The 19765-nt window shown below is 34.0% G+C and overlaps 1 pseudogene; it reads right to left on the bottom strand.

The window, feature by feature from the left end:
• Positions 1–5391: 5391 nt before the first annotated feature.
• LOC113729464 (galactinol synthase 2-like) lies at positions 5392–16951 on the bottom strand (annotated as a pseudogene).
• Between the last annotated feature and the right edge of the window lie 2814 nt (positions 16952–19765).

The following is a 19765-nucleotide window of genomic DNA, read 5'->3' as shown; positions in this document are numbered from 1 at the left end:
AAAAAAATTAAGAAATATGCAACTAAATAACAACAGTTTCAAACTTGACCATCAAAAAAGCCTTTCCTCTTATGGTAATTAAGATTCTCTCACAATCAACAGACTGTCAACAAGCATTAGAGAGCACTTTTCCCCCATTTGAAGTCTACTCACACCTTTAGCTGCACAATCACTAAAATTCATATTCGAGTTCTCTCTAACAAAATGTCTATTTCTCTGTCGCTCAATTCTGATTTAATTTAGCTCTTTATCAGCACATCAATCAAGAAAGGGCGCCTAGAATTGGTGCCATTTTCTCATGGCAAGTTAGAATTTTTCTTTTTAGTTCTAAATTATGCTTACTTCTATTTATTCATTTAGGTAGAGGTGGCAATTTGTCCCAAATCCTAATGGGTTACCCATACCCAAAAAGACTTTGGACGGGATGGGTATTGTAATTTGATATTCGGTTTAAAATAGGATGCATCCCAATTATACCCATTATTTGATGGGAAGTGTTGGAAAATACTTGGGTACCCATTGGGTCCAAATATCTTCCCAAAAAATTTCATTTATCCAAAAATTTATCTCTGAATTTTTTTTTTGCAAAAATCTGATTTTTTTTTCACTTCCATTTTCTTTCTTTTCCTTTCTTTACTTTCCTACAAAAGAAAACCAATTAAGTGAAAATGATTTCATTTAAACAATTTAAAAAAATATAAAACAATAAAAATAAAAATGAAATGGTAAAATTTTGGTGTCTACAAGAATCAAAAGAAAACATAAATTCACGATAAGATCAAAAGAAATTTAATAAATAAAAATATTAAAGTTATATAAAAAATAAAAAAGAATTAAAGGAAAAAAATATAGAAAATAGATTTGGACATTGGGCGGGATCAATCCAAACCCATCCCAAAGTGATCCCGCCCAAATTAGTCCCAAAACACATATGGGTAAGGTTAGACCCAAACCCATATGATTCGGTTTCATTTTGAACCCAAACAAATCCCGCCCATCCCGCCACCTCTACATTTAGGTAATGTTCTAATTAATTGATTAAGCCTACATAATTGCCACCTTGTAAACTCTAAGGCTAATCTATCTGGTCATTTCATTAAGTTTGATATAAGCATTGAGTCCTGGAAGGGGAGGTATCTAAAATTTTTGAAACCTTGAGGGAGACCAGTGTAACGATTAAAAACCTTAGAGGAAGGTTTTTGAAATTATCCCTTTAAGAAATTTAAATAAGGCATGGATTTTAACACGTCTTTTGGCAAGTGTAGAACCAACATCACTCCAATGTTTCCTCCCAAGAAGCTTCTCACAATTAAAAGATCAACATATAGCACCAAAAAAGTAAAAAGTGGAAATAAAATATTTTGCCTACCTTTGATCACTGCATGTTGCTACGTTACCATTGGCCAGGGTTACTCTACCCCCATAACACCTCCATTGACTGCCTCCAACCGTCACCGACCAAATTCCTATCTTAATTACCTCGCCATCCAAAATCCGGCCACGTGGGCAAAACTTTTTAACGTGGCGGAAGGGTAGGATTCCGTTACCTCTCTATTCCGAGCATCCGTTTCGCGGAAGATAAAATAAAATAAAATAGGAGCAGCGGGGTCCACATTTGAAGCGAAAAGTTTAGTGGGGTCCACGAAATCGATACTCAGCGTGTTTACTCCGCGGGATCACAGAACTAGCCACGATTCAGTAGTAGGGGACGTGATTGTGCCACGTAGCAAGAAGAAGCGCACTCTCAGTCTCTGTGAAGTTGCCGAGTTGGTGTAGTGAAGTGAGGCGTAGGTCTAGTGTGTGACTGTTTTTTTTCAACTTTTGTAGTTTGTTAGTTGGTCTAATGGAAGAAAGAGAGCTTGCTAACTTAAACCACAAATCTTGGTGGGGGCTTTGGATAAGAAAATAGTAGTAATAGTTTATTTGGGATAAAGGTTGGACTACGTAGATTGAAGAAAGTTAATCAAAATTAATGTGTGGGGACAAGTGTGTCTAGCGGTGCTAAAATCTTTCAAGTATACCTAGAATCTGCAATGCATATTCTTCAACGATCAGGGAAATATTTTTCTGTCAATACAAATTGGTTCAATTGATAAGAACGAATCAATTTTTTATAAAATATCGTGTGTTTGAATTCGTTGCTAATAAGGGAATTGTGTTGATGGACGATATAAAAACCCCATAAACGATTTATGATTGCGGAAGCATGATCTGGTTCATAGTAGTTATCGAAATCGAGTCCATTCAAACTTTTTTTGTCAAAAAAAAGAGAAAAAGAAATATTATTCTGGTGTAGGCTAAACCAAGCGTTGGTTGCAAAATTATTGCTACAAAGAATCGAAAATTTGTCCTCGTTTATGGTATGAGCTTTTGTAGCCGACACTGAAGTAAAGGTACCTCAAGATGTCTCTCGAATATATTCATTTCCTTTTTTCTAGCTAGCTCCAAAGATTGATTTGATTCCTTTCTTTCTTTCGCTTTTAGTTGCGTGCCCAAGAAATGTACTCCAAGAAAAATTTTACCCCTCCAATGCGTTATTACTAAAGAGCTCCCCGCCAACCAAATAAAGAGAAAAAGAAGAAGATACGTTGGTGATAACCTGTTCATCTAACGCCTAAGGAAATGAAGAAGCTCTTCACTCCTCGAACTATTACTTATTTCAAACATATAGAAGGCGGGCACTAAAAATAATCGTGCGGATCGAGGGATTTGACGAAAAATTTGAAATTCCCTCGAATCCCTTCACTGATTTAAATTATTTAGAAGGTATTTAAATTTATAAATCACAAATTATTATAGTGTTTAAAATGTGATTTTTTAATTGGTAATTTATAAATTTAAATGCTTAATAATTAAAGGGATTTGGGTGTATTTTGAAAGTTAAACTTGAGCTTTCTTAACGTTAGACAGACAAGGCTCTTGACGGTGGTGGGCTGTGTTTAGCTCTGTACTATTTAGTGACTCACTTTGCTGCTCTCATATAGTTGTCGGCTAACTATGAACTATGTCAGGCCCAGCCCCAGACATGGCCCCTTTAGGCAAATTTTGCCTAATTATAGGGGGGCAAGAATTAATTTTGTTTTTCCTTAGACTACTTTGGTATCTACACGTATTTCTAAAATAATGCTACTTAAAAAATCACATTAGTATTCAATTGCCATCAACCCAATTAAAGCGGTTCAATCTTCCATCTCAAACTCTTTAATCATCAAAGAAATCAATTACTCAATAAATTTCAACGAACAATTAATTTCATGTCACACAAATGATAGCTATCAGACGAAATTCAACAGTCATAATGATTTGAAACTTCCATCTAATTTTGGGTAGAGTTGACATGCAAAACAATGCATCAATTCTTGTCACAAATTGTCTTTCCCTTGCATCAAACTTTCTTGAATTCTGATTGCAACATCTCCGATTATGGGTAATGGCAGGGTCCATAAGCTGCATCAAAGCATCCATTAAACGTTCTAGTCAATAAAATAGCAAATATGTGAATTTTTTTCGAAGCTTATAATTCATTTTCGACAGCATTCTTGTATTATAATTTAAAGAAAAAAAAACCCATCTCGTTTCTTTTTCACAGCTTCTTTTTTTTTTATGCCTTAAAATCTTAAGAGATGAAGAGGGCAGAAGATAGATACATGGATCAGTAACTACAGGAGTGCCAATTTCTGGACTGCAAACGCCATGAATTCTATAATAGAGATCAAGGGCATAGGATGCATGATTTCTTAATGTGTTAGGCTCGTAACATATACCACCAGCATTTATCCCACTACAGTCGAATTGGCCGCATGAATAATCCAAGAAATCCTGTAGCTTATCATCCGGAGCACTAACACTTGCAATACACCACAATTCTGATATCACTGAGTAATTAAACAGCATGAAGAATTTTCAGAACAATAATTTAGTAACAAACCTTAAGAGAATTGGATGAAAGGAATAGCATCTAGATGGACATTGGATGGGAAAATCCAAAAAAAAAATAAAGAAGAAGAAGAAGAGGAAGAATGTTTTTACTTAGAGAGAATTCAAGGAAGAAAAACTTACAGTGTTAGAGCACATAGCAAGGGAGAGAATCAAACCGAGGATGTAGAGTAGTTGATTGATTCTTGCCACTGTTTGTTTGTCTATTGCAATTGTAGATTGTGTTGTACTCCTTCCTTCCGTCCACTTTGATGATCTTATTTTTCGTTTTCATTCCTAATTTAATGCACTTCATTATCAGTGATATAACCTATCTCGTTCATTAATTGTTTTGATTCATTGTCTTAGATGATGTTAACTTTCCATCAATATTGTTGTTGTAAGCAATGTAAAGATATAATGGTTAGTTATACTATCAAATTATTAATGTATCGATATTTTAGAAAAATAGTAGACTAGATTTACTTTTCTAATAAAATTAACTAATTTTTTTTTAAAAATTGTGTGAAAAAAATCAAGACTATCAAAATGAGATGAAAGGAGTAAATTTTTTTCCCAAGATTGCTATTCTAAATAGTGAAAAGGGAAAAAGGAAAAAGGAAAAGTTTGAAAGTCCAAATATTAAACCTTACCGTTGCATTCATGACAATTGTAGCTTCAAAAAGCCATGGAGATTTAATATTGGTTGACAATGTGGAAAGATCCAAAAATCAAAACCATTATGCAAGATTGTCGGTATATTTGTTGAAACATTTTGTTGTATTTTTTCCATTCTTTATTAGAGATTTTTTTAGTTCTGAGATTTCCATTGATCTTTATAATATAACCCTTCAGTTTTGAAGCTTCATTATAATTCTTGGATGTACTTGCAGATCATTTCCATCGTCAATCGTAATTATAATACTTGTAAGTGAACCCTTTATGTCCTTTTTTGTACTGACAATGGGGTGATACTGATATACTTCTTTCATGACATAAGTTTGAGTAATTAATAGTTCTTTATTGAATTAATTTTCTGTACACTGACAGTGTATACATTTTTATCATTGGATGTATGACATATAATCCAAATTTAAATTTAAAACTCAAATTTTGCATATGTATCGTGCATCCAATCGTAATAATGTATATACTATCAGTGCATATAAGATTTACTCTTATTTATTACCCTGACATGACAATGAGGAGATTTGTTCTTTCTTGACTAACACTCAAGTGGAGCAACAGTTCACTGCTAATTAGCCATCATTCTTCAATTATCTGTACTAAACGCTGTGTTGCTTTTGAGTTTTCAAATGGATCATCTATAGTAAAGGCTGTGTTGCTCTCTCATCCCTCATATTTGATTATCTGAAACTAGATATGAGTGCGAGCTAGGATGCCATCAACCCAACGCACAATACCTTAATCAATTAATGCATCTTTCTTTTCTCAGGCCTTAGCTACACATGAATATCCTCAAAGAATTAACCGTCCGATTGATTCAAGTCCTCATCAAAGTCTTCACCGGAAATAGGGAAAAATAAATAAATAAATGTACAAAAACAAAACAAAGAACTTTTCTGGCTTCCAGAGTATGTACAAAGCTCGGCATATGTGTACTGAACAATGCCTGCCTCTAAGAGTGCTGCCATGAAATGGTTGGCCTCAGCTTTGCTATCCACAGAATCAATACTAATATTATTTTCAGAATCCAGCGTTTCATCATTGTAAATTTCCCACCACTTTTTGATCGGCATCTTCTTGTCTTCACAAGTCTTCTATCTCTTCCTTGGTGAATCTCCAAAGGTTTAACTAAGTCTGCTGCGCAGTAATGAAGAACTTGGGCAACATTAAGGTTGATTCTTTCAGGGTGTGGCCACCACATCAGCATGAAGAAATTGCACATGCAGCGGAGGAAAGGGCTGGCGAACCTCTCTAAAGAAGACGTTCAAGAAATCCTGCGAATTCATGGGATAAAGAGCCTTAGCCATGACACAGCAATTCCCTCCCTAAAAGTTTAAACACAGTGCAAGTTAACCACCCAAATATGCATCTATGCAAAACTTGCTCCCTATTCATAATTTGTATGACAATTTCCATACTTAGTGAACGTTAAAGCATATATGATGAAATTGAAGTTTGGAGTAACTGACGCCAAATTCTTCCCTAGCAAATTGTTTGTCATTCTGATCAGGTGGATACACTGGCTCAATCTCACGGATTAAGCAATTACCCCTTTGCCAATCCAACAGAACCTTTCACGTAGTCACCATCGCCAGCCAAGAATGTCACATATTAGGCAAAGCTTCAAGAACCATTAATTTGTTCCACCCTCTACGTACGCTTCTTCTGGCGGTGCCCTTAGTTGTGGTGGCAACTTTGACGCTATCAATATCGTGAGTCATTTGCAAACAAAGATGTCATGCAATTGCTAGAACACTATCGATGGAAGAGAAATAAACAGTGTGGGGGGTTTTGGAGATGAAATGATAGATTTATTATATGGTGATTTACTTCATGAATTGAAGATATACATTAGCTTCAAGTTTAAGCATTGGGATTTTCATCCTGCAAGTAGAGTTATTGTATGACATGATATCATGTTGGTATCTTGCTTGTAAAATCTTAGGCAGCTTAGTCATCTTATTGATTTACATGGTTTATGGATGAGCCGTTGCACATTTAAAATGGGGTGACTTTTAGAGATGAAATGGTTAACTATATGATTCAAGCTAATGCCATGCGAAGAAGAAAGAAAGAGAAAAGGGTGAACGAATAAAATACAATGGATTGAGAAAGGGTGAAAGATATTGTTCAAGCGTTGCTTCAAATGTGCCCTTTTTATTTAGTTAAAAACGATAAGAATCATATAAACTCTAAAATTAACACTCATTCTTTAAATATCACACTAGATGAGAAAATCTTATTTCTTCAGTGTTAAGTACACTGACTGTAAAGTTAACTCGAGTTTTTGTTCGTAATTCTATAACTTTTGAAATCAATATAATTGAATACCGTATGGAAAAAAAAAAAAAAGACTAGGGTGCAACGTCACCGACTAGAGACGGTTAGCAGCTTAAGTTCATCCCAAAGCTAGTACCGATAGATGGAGTGGACTGGACTGGAGTAGATGTTCCACGTTGCAGATGAATAGCGGGAAAAATGTCAGTTCTGACGAAGCGGTGGGATCGTTTGATAGCAGACGTCGTCTGTTTGTTCGTGGATTTGTTAAATGGGATGACTCATAAGAACGCTAAGACAAGAAAAATCTATATATATGGTGAAAGTTTTGACAGGTATCTTATCCTGGTTTTGCTCTCAACTGCCATGGGGTACTCCTTGCCGCCCCCACCGTCGTCGGTTGACAACAAAGCTAATGTTTTTCAAGTCTTTGACTCTAGGGAATCTTTGGTAGTTTTCGGTGCACAGTAGCTCCTCGGAGAGCTTTGGAGTGATTTTTTTTTTTTTTGGAGGGCTACAAAAGAAGGTATACTGAATGAATTTCTTGGCATATAGACTAATAAGTCTTCACCAAAAATTCATCGACTTGAACATTGTAAAACTAAAAACTTGAATTTTGATCAACTATATATACGAAAAGGTTAATGAGGTATTATGTATCCATCATCCCTGTTTGGATTACTATTTTTAGAATTTTTTTTTATAGAAAAATATACTGTAGCGATTTAACGTATATAGAATAAAAATATGATTGAAAAATACATTCACGAAAAACATAAAAATTTTATAACATAAAATCGCAATCCAAACAAGACTAGCTTTGGAAATTAAAGCTTTATAGTGATGCTTCTCTACACATGTTACTTTTTTGTTAGATAAATTTTCAGAGTCAGAAGACTATTTTGAATTGTTTGGTTTTATTTTGGAATTATCTTTACCACAGAAAGGAAAAGATTACTTAGATGTAGATATATACCACTAGACCACTCACTGAAATCATACAGAGACAACCTCTCCCAGCGATAATTAAAGAGAAGAACTTTAGCAAACTTTAACGCTGTCAAGGTCGATGCCCTCCGGGTGCTGCCACAACATAGCCACCAAGAAGTTGTAATGAGGGGCAATAATCTTGCATACATCCTTAGAAAACATGTTCAAAAGGTCCTGCAACCGAAATAGTAATTAAAAAGGGAAAAAAAAATCCATAATTGATCGCCTCAGATTGTAGTTTGTAAATGTATTTTGTGGCAATCTACTTAATAAAACGCTATGTATGGTACTTGCTATGCATGGATATGATCGAGTCCCTATGCTTAACAAGAATTTCTGGATTCTTGATTTCTCTTTAAGTTAATTGTAGTGGACACTTTCTTTAAATCAAAAGGTTAACATATATCATGTAACAAGTTAAACCAAAAAAGTTTTTTTTTTTTTTTCACTGTCCCATATATCCAAGGTGGAATCTACCTGCTCAGCAAATGCAGTGGGAGGGGTGACTTGAAGAGTTTTGAGAAGATCAGCATAGGTGGGCAAACTGGGCTCAAAAACAAACACCCCAGCATTGAAATAGTGTATTTGGGTTCAGGCCCCAGCCGTTTCGGCAACTTAACTTTGTCCGCGCATGGCTCGAGACACATCTCACAGAAGCAGTCCATCACAGCATACGTAGCCATCTGGCAAGTCAAATAGGTCATCTATATTGTTAAGGGATAATTTAGGAAACCTCCCTTGAGGTTTTTAGCAATTACAGAGAGCTCCCCTTAAGTTTCAAAAATTATACTTACCCCTTTACTTTTAAGGTTTATGTAACAATATAGACCCAATAGCCTATAATTTTTCACAAATATCCTAAAATACCCTTCTTCGAAGAAAAGACAAAACAAAACAAGATTTTAATCTTTAATTTTTTGTACGTGTCATACTCACTAAAACAAACAAAGTCCAGCGATTTCAACTCATTTCAATATTCATTACTTGTTAATTCTTGTCTAATGCAACTCACTACCACCACTACCAATACTAAACTAAGAAATGCCCCCATGTCCCTAAAAACATAATTCATCATTGATCTAGCACTCTTAGAAATAGAGATAAAATTCTACCTTCATAGTAAAATCACAATCAATAGGTAAATAAAAGAGAGAACCAATGAGTAATTGCTAGACTTTTTTGCTTAACAAACATAATAGTCACTTCTTTATGTTCCAACTCTCAATTTCATTTTTTTTCCCTATATCATTGCCTCCTTTTTCATCTTTTCCTAGTTTGAAAATTAAAACCACAGTCTGTTCCTTGTTAATTTGGTAACATCAATTGGCTGTGACATTTGTAAAGAGTAAATCTATTGGAAAAAAAAAAAGAGAAATGGCCTAAAATTTTTATAGTAAAAAAGACACAGGAAAACAAAAAATACAAATAAATTTTGAAAATGGTAAAAAATTAATAGTGGTGTGGTTTTTAATAATGGAACGCGATATTTGATGAGAGGAAGAAGCAGTTGTAGGAGAAAAAGAGAGAAGAATATGAAAGGAGAAGGGAAGGAGGGAGGGAGGAAGAGATGAAAATTAGAAAATTGATAAAAATTATTTTTTGAGATTAGGAAATGAGAAGTAGAATAATAAGAAGTATTTTTCGGTTTTAAATGTCCCTGTAAGAATTAACTATTAAGTGGAGGACATTTTAGTCATTTGATTAGACCAAGGGAGGTCTATATAATTATTGAAATCTCAGGGGAGTCAAGTGAAATTATCAAAAACCTCATAGGAGGTTTCTGAAATTATCCCTATTGTTAAACACTTGAACGTCCGCGTCCAAATACACCATCTTGCTATGCTCCACAAACAACAAAAACAACATCAAAATTCCAACCTTTTTTAAGAAAAATGAAATGACAAGAAAAGATTACCATCTAACTCGGTCCTTTTTTTCTCAAATGTATAACCAATAGCTGATAATTACCAAAATTTTGGGGAAAGGGGCGGGGGAAGAGATAAAAGGAACCAAAAAATTCACTTTGAGGGAACGAACTAGATATACATGGAAACTTTAGATTCAAGATCACAGTTTTTCAAAATTTCTACAAGACGATAGGTTTAATTTGTGAAAGAGACACTTGAAAATTTTTCCAATTTTTTAAGGGATTTGGAGGGCAATATCCATCCATGGACACAACACAACTTGGGTTAAAAAGGATGAATTTTTCTTTTATTCATTTTTTCAATGTGGTATATGAAATTCCAACAAGTATGGTGTATCCATGTCAGTTTAACCTCCCACATGCGAAGCTTGGAGTAGTTAATAGCATAGTACGCCCAAGCAAACTTGTCTTGACCCTCAGGTGGAGACGCAACCGGCTCAATCTCACGAGCTATGCGGCCCTGGTTGATCAATTTGTTGCGGTGATCCTGGGGCATGTCCGGCAGGAGTGCCACCACAAGAGGGTTTGCAGATTTTGCTTTTCTCAACCCTTTAACCAAACCAACAACGCCTTTCCAGTAGTCTCCGTCGCCAGCCAAGAACGTTACATAGGCTCGGTTGGGCAAACTCCCTGCCTTTGCTAGCCTCTTGGCTGCCTTTGTTGCTGTTTTACTAACCATATCTGCTGCCATTTTCTCTAGTTTGTCGAAAGTGTCTGCAATTAATTCACAGTTCATTCAAGAAGAAATGAGAACGGTTTTCAAATTGTCCCGCGTTCTGAAGTTGCATCGGATGTTCATATATACAAGTTTCTTGGCAAACTATACAATAAATGGCGGTTTCCAACACAAAGTACCAATATATTATACATCATAAAGTTAATGTTTCCCTGGTTTGAAAATTATATATTACCAGCCAATAGTTTTCCCAACTCTCTCGTTAATTCTATTTTCTTTACTAGGGAAGAGTGCCCCCGCATCGCGCGAGTGTTTGGTGCCTGTGGACAAGGAAGTTTTTTTATTGAACAAACAATAATACATTGTGAGAAGAAATAAAAATTAGTATGAAAAGATAAACGATATAATCAATCAATTCACACAGTGTTCCAATAAAACTGTATCAAATTGAAGGTCGTTAATAATGCATAAGGCAGAATAACATAGAAAGCTAATCTTATTCTAGAATCCCCACCGAGAGTTTTTTCTTGCAGTTGCTCCAAACCTATAAGATTATAACCAACCCAGACCAATTGGGGTTAGGCAAAGTGAAAAATGTTATCTTGTAACTAGGCAACACGATAAGAGTCGCTAATTGTAGGTACTAAGAACACACCGACAAAATTAAGGGAGGAACTGAAAAATTGAGGAAGGGGGGGTGAAATCTAACCTCATGCTGAACCACCAGGAGTAGCTGGGGCTGAAGAGCATTCTGAGCTGATTAGTATGAAGCCAGGTAGAATTATCCCAATTCTAGAATGCGAACAGGGAGAAACTGATAATCAACTGTTTAGGCATTAACATACCAATGGTTCGGCAATTGAATTGGGTGTAATTAATGACGAAATAATAGGTAATTTCAGAGTTGAGCTCGGATGGAAGAGAAAACGATAAGGCAAATCGTTGTAGACAAGGCAAAAAGGGAAAACTTAACTCCTGAAACTGAAAGGGAATAAACTGATCAATGTTTGTGGCTCATAAATGCAGATTATAAATGATAGAGAAATGAGTTCCTACCATTGATAGAGAAATCGTTGGCTCATTTCCTAAATCCGATTGTCATTCAAACGTTTTAGACAAAGCAACATCTCAAACGGTTTAGACAAAGCAACATCTCAAACGGTTATATGCAGCTGAAAATGGGAATTATTGGTAGTTAAGGGATATTCCGGTAATTACACAAACACACAAGCATATATGAGTTGTAGAAAATGCAAAAACGGTTGCACACTAATTACACATTCCATCAATACCCAGATGGTTCATCAATGACAACTTTAAATATATTAAAATGGAGTCATTTCAGTAAACATACCCAAATACATGCTTCCTTAACTTGTACTTAAAGTTTTTAAACTAATACACAACATTTCACATTTCCAGAAAGCCCCCACCTATGCGGTTGAAATTTAATCTATTCTTTGACCAAAACTCAATCTTATATAGTATAAGGATTTTTAAATATTAAGTATATTTTCAATTCCTGATTTTAAATACTTTTGCAACTCTTTAAAATTTCATACTTAATGCAAATTTTTTACAGAAAGACGGTTGATGGAAAAAAAAGTTATATATGAAGAATCTTCTTACATATTAGTCACCACTGCAGTGGATGCACAGCTCTAAATTTTCATTCTCGAAAGGTTAGTATTTTATCTGTTTCTCATGTATTTTTGCAGAATTTTGATGAAAATTAGAACATATAATTCATTTCTTCTAAAGATTAACTTTTTATGTTATAGTGAAAATTTCTCAAGAAAAATTGGTTTTTCGGTTATTCTTGATTTACTTTGTAATGTCGTTTGCAAACCTATCCATTCTTTTTTCTCCATTGTGAGGCTTTTTTTTTTTTTACCATGTAAATTATAATTACAAGATTGTTGAATTACTATTAAAAAATGATAAGGTATGACAGCATGAAAAGTGATAATCGTACTCGTATGAAAACCACTTGTTAGAGATTGAGAGTGCCATCAAAAGACATTTGGCAGTCTACTACTTTTATGCAAAGCGTGTGTAGGGGCCTTCCTGGGCAAAATGCCAATGTACAATGCACATAGCTGTAGCCACCGTGGCAATTACTTGTAGAACCACGTAGACAAAGTTTTCATACGTGTCAACTTCCTTGGGGGTAATGGGGCTCAGGTGATGACTGGTTTGACAATGTTTAGGTTTTTAAGCTTTTTCTTTATATACTAGGAGGTTATCGGCTGTGCTAAGCACAGCCTAGGCCCCCTATAATCTATTGTCATATAAAATAAGATTAACAGTAATGTTTGCGAAATAGCATTCTTAAAATTATAAATTACCAATCAAGTATGCAGCTAACAATATGAGACTAAACAAAACAAAAAAATCATTAGCATTGCAAAAGAGAAGAGAAGATGACAAAAGATTGGCAAGTAGTTTGACAAATAGCTTAACATCTTCAAGTGCAAGTTAGTCTTACAGAGACAAGAGATGACTTGCTAAATACTTAATATAAAGTGCAATCATAGGCTGCAATTACAAAAGATCACATATTGAGATCCATTAAGGTGCACAAAAGAACAAGTGGTTAATTGATCACAGCCAATGCCCATTGAGATTAATTGATTGCTGTCAAGAAGTAACCCTACGTACAAAAAAAAAACACAAAAGGGACATCCTCATGAAATACACAAAAATGAGTCCAACATCTAGTGAGGATTTATAAATTTTCAATATAAAAGGTTCAAGAAAACATGTCAGAAAACTAAACTTTCCAAGACACAACTAAGAGGATAAACACTTCATGATAACCAAAATTGAAACTTACATCTAATAGGCCATAAAAATAGATAAATAAATGAAAAAAATCCAAAGCAGAGTATAAACTGTAATAATCCTAGCACACACATGTAGTCTTATTGCAAAAAATCATTTTTTCATATTCCTTTTTAAATATCAATTAGAGATATGATTTATACATCTTAATATTTTTTCCCACACTGTAAAAATATAAGTTTTAACATATTTTTTCCAATAAGTCCTAGACAAATAAAAACCTAAGAAATTACTTTCTAAACACATAAGGCTCATAACTGGCATATTTGTTTTTATTTTTGTGCCATCAATTAAATCATCTCTTATCCAATCTCTATGTATTATGAAAATTTTATCAATTTTTCATCTCTTCCTGTCACTAATCCAAGGAATAAGGAGAGTGTTTATAAAATTAAATAAAGGCGATGCACTTATATATGCTTTGTAAATAATTAACCTAGCATTTAAACCCCTTCTCATTATGTTTATACTCTCATTAGACAAAAAATATCAATTTTGGTATTTATTTTCCCTTAAAGTATAAATAATTTTAAAAATTTATAAAAAGAATAAATAAGGTTGCATTCTAAATATTAACCTTGCATTTTAACGCTCAGGTAAGGACAAAAATATTAACCTTGCATTTGAATGCTCGGGTAAGGACAAAGTGTCTAGGTAGAGAATCTAATGACTTAGAACTTAGAATAATAATCATTTCCTTAGAATAATAATCATTTCCCAACTTTATTTTCACAAGAAAATGCTCAGTTTTTCAGTAGATTAAATTTGCTCATATTTAGCATTGTCATTATTTAAAAATTATTGGCAACTTAAGCATGCTAATTTCAAAACTCTAGCTTCAAAATAGAGTTTTAACATCTACAGGAGTACAAGGAAGAAAAGAGCAGGGACAAAAAATTATTAGAAGTACCGAGAATTTTTTGTCAGTATCATAGAGTAGGCAATTAAATAGCAAGAAAAATAGTAAAATAGTCAAAGCTACAGAAGTAAAGCTAAAATTGAATCACAAGCTCAAGACATACAAATTATTAAATATAATTCAACAATTGAATTTGACAATCAAAATTAAGGCTCAGATTATTAGTTAATAAAAGCTTTGCTAAAAGAAGAGCACAAGCATTTGAACTCAACAAATAGCCCTATAGATTCCAAATAAGAAAAATTACTCTTCTGTGACTCACTTATTTCTCCAATTAGCAGCAAGAATAAAACAAAACATTTTTGAATAACCTAACAGCTAAAAAGATGCAAGAAATACCTATTACTCAATTGATGGTAGCAAGATTTGTTTTAATTTGTTGCCTCCTACAATAACAACAAAAATTCATTCAGATACTCACCAAATAAATGAAAAAGCATTCTTCTTTTGCATCGTTTATAGTTTAACGTAACCCATAGGCAGTAGTGGAGTTGTGGAAGCATGCACATTTTACGTGAGCAACAAGTGCCCATTTCCCATATGGCCTGCCACTGCCCCGAACCAAGGCTTTCCAGTCGTAGCAAACGGTGGCTTCTATCTTCCATCCGGGAGACTCCGGAAATTCCAGGCACCAGGAGATTCGAGTGGCCGCATCTGGGCCAGAACAGGCTGCAATTTCGACTACTCCAACGACGGACGAGCCTGTGAAACAGGCGACTGCAACGGACGACTCGAATGCGCCGGGGTGATCGGCGTTCCTCCTGTGACGCTAGTAGAGTTTACGTTGCAGGTTGACAAGAGGCAGCCGAGTTTCTACGACGTAAGTATAGTGGATGGCTACAACCTCCCTGTTTCAGTGACCCCATATCCTACAGCACCAAAATGCTACATCGGAGGGTGCTTCTCAGATATAAAAAAGGAGTGCCCTGGGGAGCTGGCGGTCCTGAATGAGCTCGGAACTTTTTCTTAAGAGTTTGATATTATCAAGCCATCAAAAAAGAAGCAAAAAACAATCATGTTACGCTACACTCAGTTTTCAAAAAATAGGAAAAAATTGGAAAAGACCTTTAAGTTAACATAAGTTTTGAAACTTACCAGTGAATTCAATGCAGAGAAGAAGAAGAATCTGGACAGCAAGTTGAGTGACAATGTTGAACCACTTAGATTACTCTAAAATCCATCAAATGACCAACATTTGATTCAAAATAAAGCTAATTTATTAGTTTTAGATATCAATAGAAACACAAATGAAGCAATTCTTTTGTTTAAAGAACCTTCTCAAGAGATCCAAAAAACACCATCTCGATTTATTGTTGCATTTGCAATCAACCTAAGAACCAATTATCCCAAGTTTCAGACAGACATTTCATCAAACATTTGATAGCCATGCTTATGAGATTTCATATATTCACTTGAAGGCAGTGTCATACTAAAACCATGTTTTGAGTTAATGAAGCAAATATAACATAAGCAATCATTGTAAGGGATCATAACATACCTGAGATAAGTGATAAGACAGCATCAAAACAGGGAGTAATAATACTTGAAGTAGAACTGAATTTGTACGAGAATTTCGGAGAACAAACTAAGCTACCGTTGGACTAATAAATGAAAAAAACAATGAACTTTGACAATTAAAAGTAAAGCTCCAATTTGTTTGTCAATGGCAGGCGAAGAAGAAGAGCACAACCATGGCTGCAAACTCAGTTGCAGTTCTGGAATAATATATACTCCAAAATGCCATCTGAGTTGCCTCGCCAAGATACAGCTTAAATCCAGTTAGTATCAAGCCTGAAACACAACTCACGGCAACAATATTGTATCATCACAGCCGAAAATGAGAACAAAATAAATTCACCTATTTCTGATCTTCATCTGTTGTGAAAATCCAACAAAAAAATCAACACTATATTCGAACAAAATTTAGATTCATTAAACCCTGGTAAGGAAATAAAAAGAAGAAAAACAAATGTTCAAACCAAAAAGGAAATAACAAAAAATTGTACTTCCATATGAAATATCACATACCGAATCAAGAGGGAAAAAAGCCAAAATCAGAGTGAACGAAGGTTAGAATGAGAGTGTGATTAGAGAAAGAGACGTGCAAATACAGATAAAAGGTACAGGCTAAGTGAATAGGAATCCTACTTCTCAGCAGAACTGGAATAAGGGAAAAATCACATCCAAGCAGATATTTGTAATCGTAATCATACGGATGATGAACGTTGAATAGAAAGCATAATTTGGGTGGAAAATTGAATACCAAAGCTGATCAGAATAGAATGGCATACCTAAAAAAAAATTCTCCATTTCACTCCTTTGAAGTACAACTATCACGTGAGGCTCCAACAATTCGGCAACATGAGACGAAATCGATACAGAAACGGGTTAATTGGATATCAGAGAAAGAGGGAAAAACGGCTAGTGTAAGCAAAGTAGTTCACCTGCACCCAATTCTCCTGCTCTGAAGTACAAAGACCATGTGAATGATCAGCAAATCAAGCGGCTGCAGGAGTAGCAGCTGACCTGTTGGCTTAAAGAAGGAAGTCACAAAGAGATGAGATGGTGGGTTTGGTAGCATAGCCGGTTGGGATGGGACTTGCTCAGAATAGGTGTGCTGAATTTTGCTCAGAATAGGCGCGTGGTAGAGAGAGCAGGAAAAGGCTTCAATGCAATTTGAGAGGAAGACGGTGGAATGGCAAAAGAAGGAAAAGAAATAGAAGACTTCGGTCAGTCAAGAGAAGCTTTGTAAGAAACACTTTACTTGCCACTTGTCAGATAATTAAGGAACCACGTGGCAAGAGGAAAGGAAAGCATTAAATCTGGCTGTTTTCACAAGGTAGATATAAAATATTGTAATTTCATTAAAAATTTGTATTAGTGAGTTACATCATCAAATATATATTAATATCAAAGAACAAATATGAAAAATAGATACCACAGGTCTGAAGAGCAAATAAAAATTACATTATAAAGGTCCAAAAAATATTTTAAAAAATGAGAAAAAATAAGAAAAATATTATCTACACTTTCATTTTTGTTAATCACACTAGCTATAGCCACCGTGGCAATTACTTGTAGAACCACGTAGACAAAGTTTTCATACGTGTCAGCTTCCTTAGGGGTAATGGGGCTCAGGTGATGACTGGTTTGACAATGTTTGGTTTTTTAAGCTTTATATATATATATATATAATATCGTAATTTCATTAAAATTTGTATTAATGGTAGAAGTTACATTATCAAACATACACAGCTATCTGCAGATCTAAAGAACAAATAAAAATTACACTGTAAATGTCCAAAAAATACTTTAAAAAATGAGATAAAATAAGAAAAATGTTATTTAAACTTTCATTTTTGTTAATCACACTGTCATTATCATTTTAATTATATAGCATTATTTATTAAACAATATGATAAAACAAATGGTGGGAGCACAAATAACAAAAATTAGAGTACAAATAAAATTTTTCTAAAATAATTGTAGTCTCATGAACATTTGTGCATGTTTTCAATTGTCAAATCTACTAATTAACTAATTCAGTTTCAACTATTATAGTTAGATCTGGTGAATAGACCCAAGAAATTCGAGATTTGATAATCAAAATTTGGAAAGACTCAAATCTTATAAAAGAAAAATGAAAATAATACCTAAAACTCTTATTAGGAATCCTTAGGAGAAATAAAATCTCTCACTAGAAAAGTCTATTAAAAAAGAAAACTATCACTAGGCAATTTTAGGAAATGAAAAACTCTCATTAAGATTTTATTCACATAAATGAAAGAAATTAGAGAAAGGGCTCCTCCTAATTCTCCCATAAAGAGCATTAGAGTAAGTTTTGACTAGAGAGTTTTTCTGGAGAGAAGGAAGAGAGAATTAGTTTTTCTAATTTAAATTTTTTAAGCTTATTTTAAAAGGAAGAAAAATCAATTAATTGATGGATATTTGAACACATATCGAAATGGATCGACAACTATGGCACGTAGCTCTTTCGAACTAGAGCCCTTAAGATGTAGCCATCGCATGATTGTTGTTTCATTTAAATAGTATTTGTTTGCAAGAAATGGTGTGGAAAAGTGAAATAAAGTTAGTTATTTTTTTTTCTTTATGCATGTTTGATTGGCATGAATGTTGAAAAACTTTCTTGCATTTTATGTCCCGCAAAATTTGTAGGATTTTGAAGAAAAAGAGTTAGTTACTTACAAAAGTTTCAATAACTGCTACTTGTTGTCATTAACTTCCTATGTTCTCTCAATATTTTTCTTAGTAATCGAACTTGTATGGAAACTTATTTTCATTTTTATTTACCTCACTTTCACTTTCCCATGTAACTTTCATCTATTTAAATAGAGCCTTAGTGTCTTCATTTTTGTGAAAAGTACATGATACATCTTTTGTACATTCATATAACAGTAACATTATTAGGTATGAATGTCAATTACATGTAGAAAATGTGAATTTTAAGATTTGAATCGAACTAGTGTAACTTGTATTTGGATCTCTTAATATAAACAAATTTTTATATTGAAAATGCAGGATAGATTAATTCAAGGTGCATTGCGTTCAAATCTTAGGATGAATGGTAATTTTAAATTTAAATGTGAGTCCACCTCTTTATTAGTATTTCATCATGTTCCTCGATGACACAAAACAAGAAAGCTTAGACTATCAGATGATATGCAAATTAATGGCCAAATGACTTAATAACAAACACAAATAATTTTACATCCCAAGAGTAATAGCATCAAATTCGGGGTAACTTCATACACATTCATTTTGTGGAAATCTCTTCCTTTTGTCTTTCTCCTTAATTCTCTAATGCCTATCTATGTGAAATTAATGTGAAACAAGCAAACATGTGGAACATTTTGGTTTGAATTCATTCATTTCATCCTAGAATCTTCAAGGCAGTTATCATAAAAAAAAGAAAAAGAGTTGAATCTTCAAGACAGGGCTCAAATTTTGTGCCATGTTCTATATAGTGTATTACCAGTTAGTTATGGCATTTGGGATAAAATGTGCTTTCCAAAATCATTTGCATGGAAGGAATAGAGATTATAATTGGTGACGATGCAAATCAATTTATTAGATTTAATCATTTGCATACTATGCACGAAGGTGATACTTCCCATAGCTAGGTTGATGGTTCACATTCCAGTCGGGGGTGGGAAGAGTGTGGGAAAGCATGGAAGGGTTAAAAAAAAAACACCAAAAAAAATGTATGAGGCCATGCCAAAAATGCAAAGCAATGTGCTATTAAAACACATGAATTAATCTTTTCTACACTGTTCGTGTATGTAGTGACAGGGTTGGATAAATGTTACATCATTTGAATTTGAATTTAAACATCAAATTTTGTATATGTGACATGCATCTAGACCCGCTAGTATATACATTGTCAATGTATAAAAGATTTACCTTAAAAATATTCCTTGTAACCCAGATTAGGCATGAGAGTTTTGATTAATTATTATTAGCAAAAATTAAGAACAACTTGAAAAGGTATTTCTATTTTCTAACAATTTGT

The sequence above is a fragment of the Coffea arabica genome, chromosome 2e (genome assembly GCF_036785885.1).
Source record: "Coffea arabica cultivar ET-39 chromosome 2e, Coffea Arabica ET-39 HiFi, whole genome shotgun sequence".
NCBI lineage: Eukaryota > Viridiplantae > Streptophyta > Magnoliopsida > Gentianales > Rubiaceae > Coffea > Coffea arabica.
The sequence above is the reverse complement of the archived record's forward strand: the minus strand, read 5'-3'. Positions and strand labels throughout refer to the sequence as shown.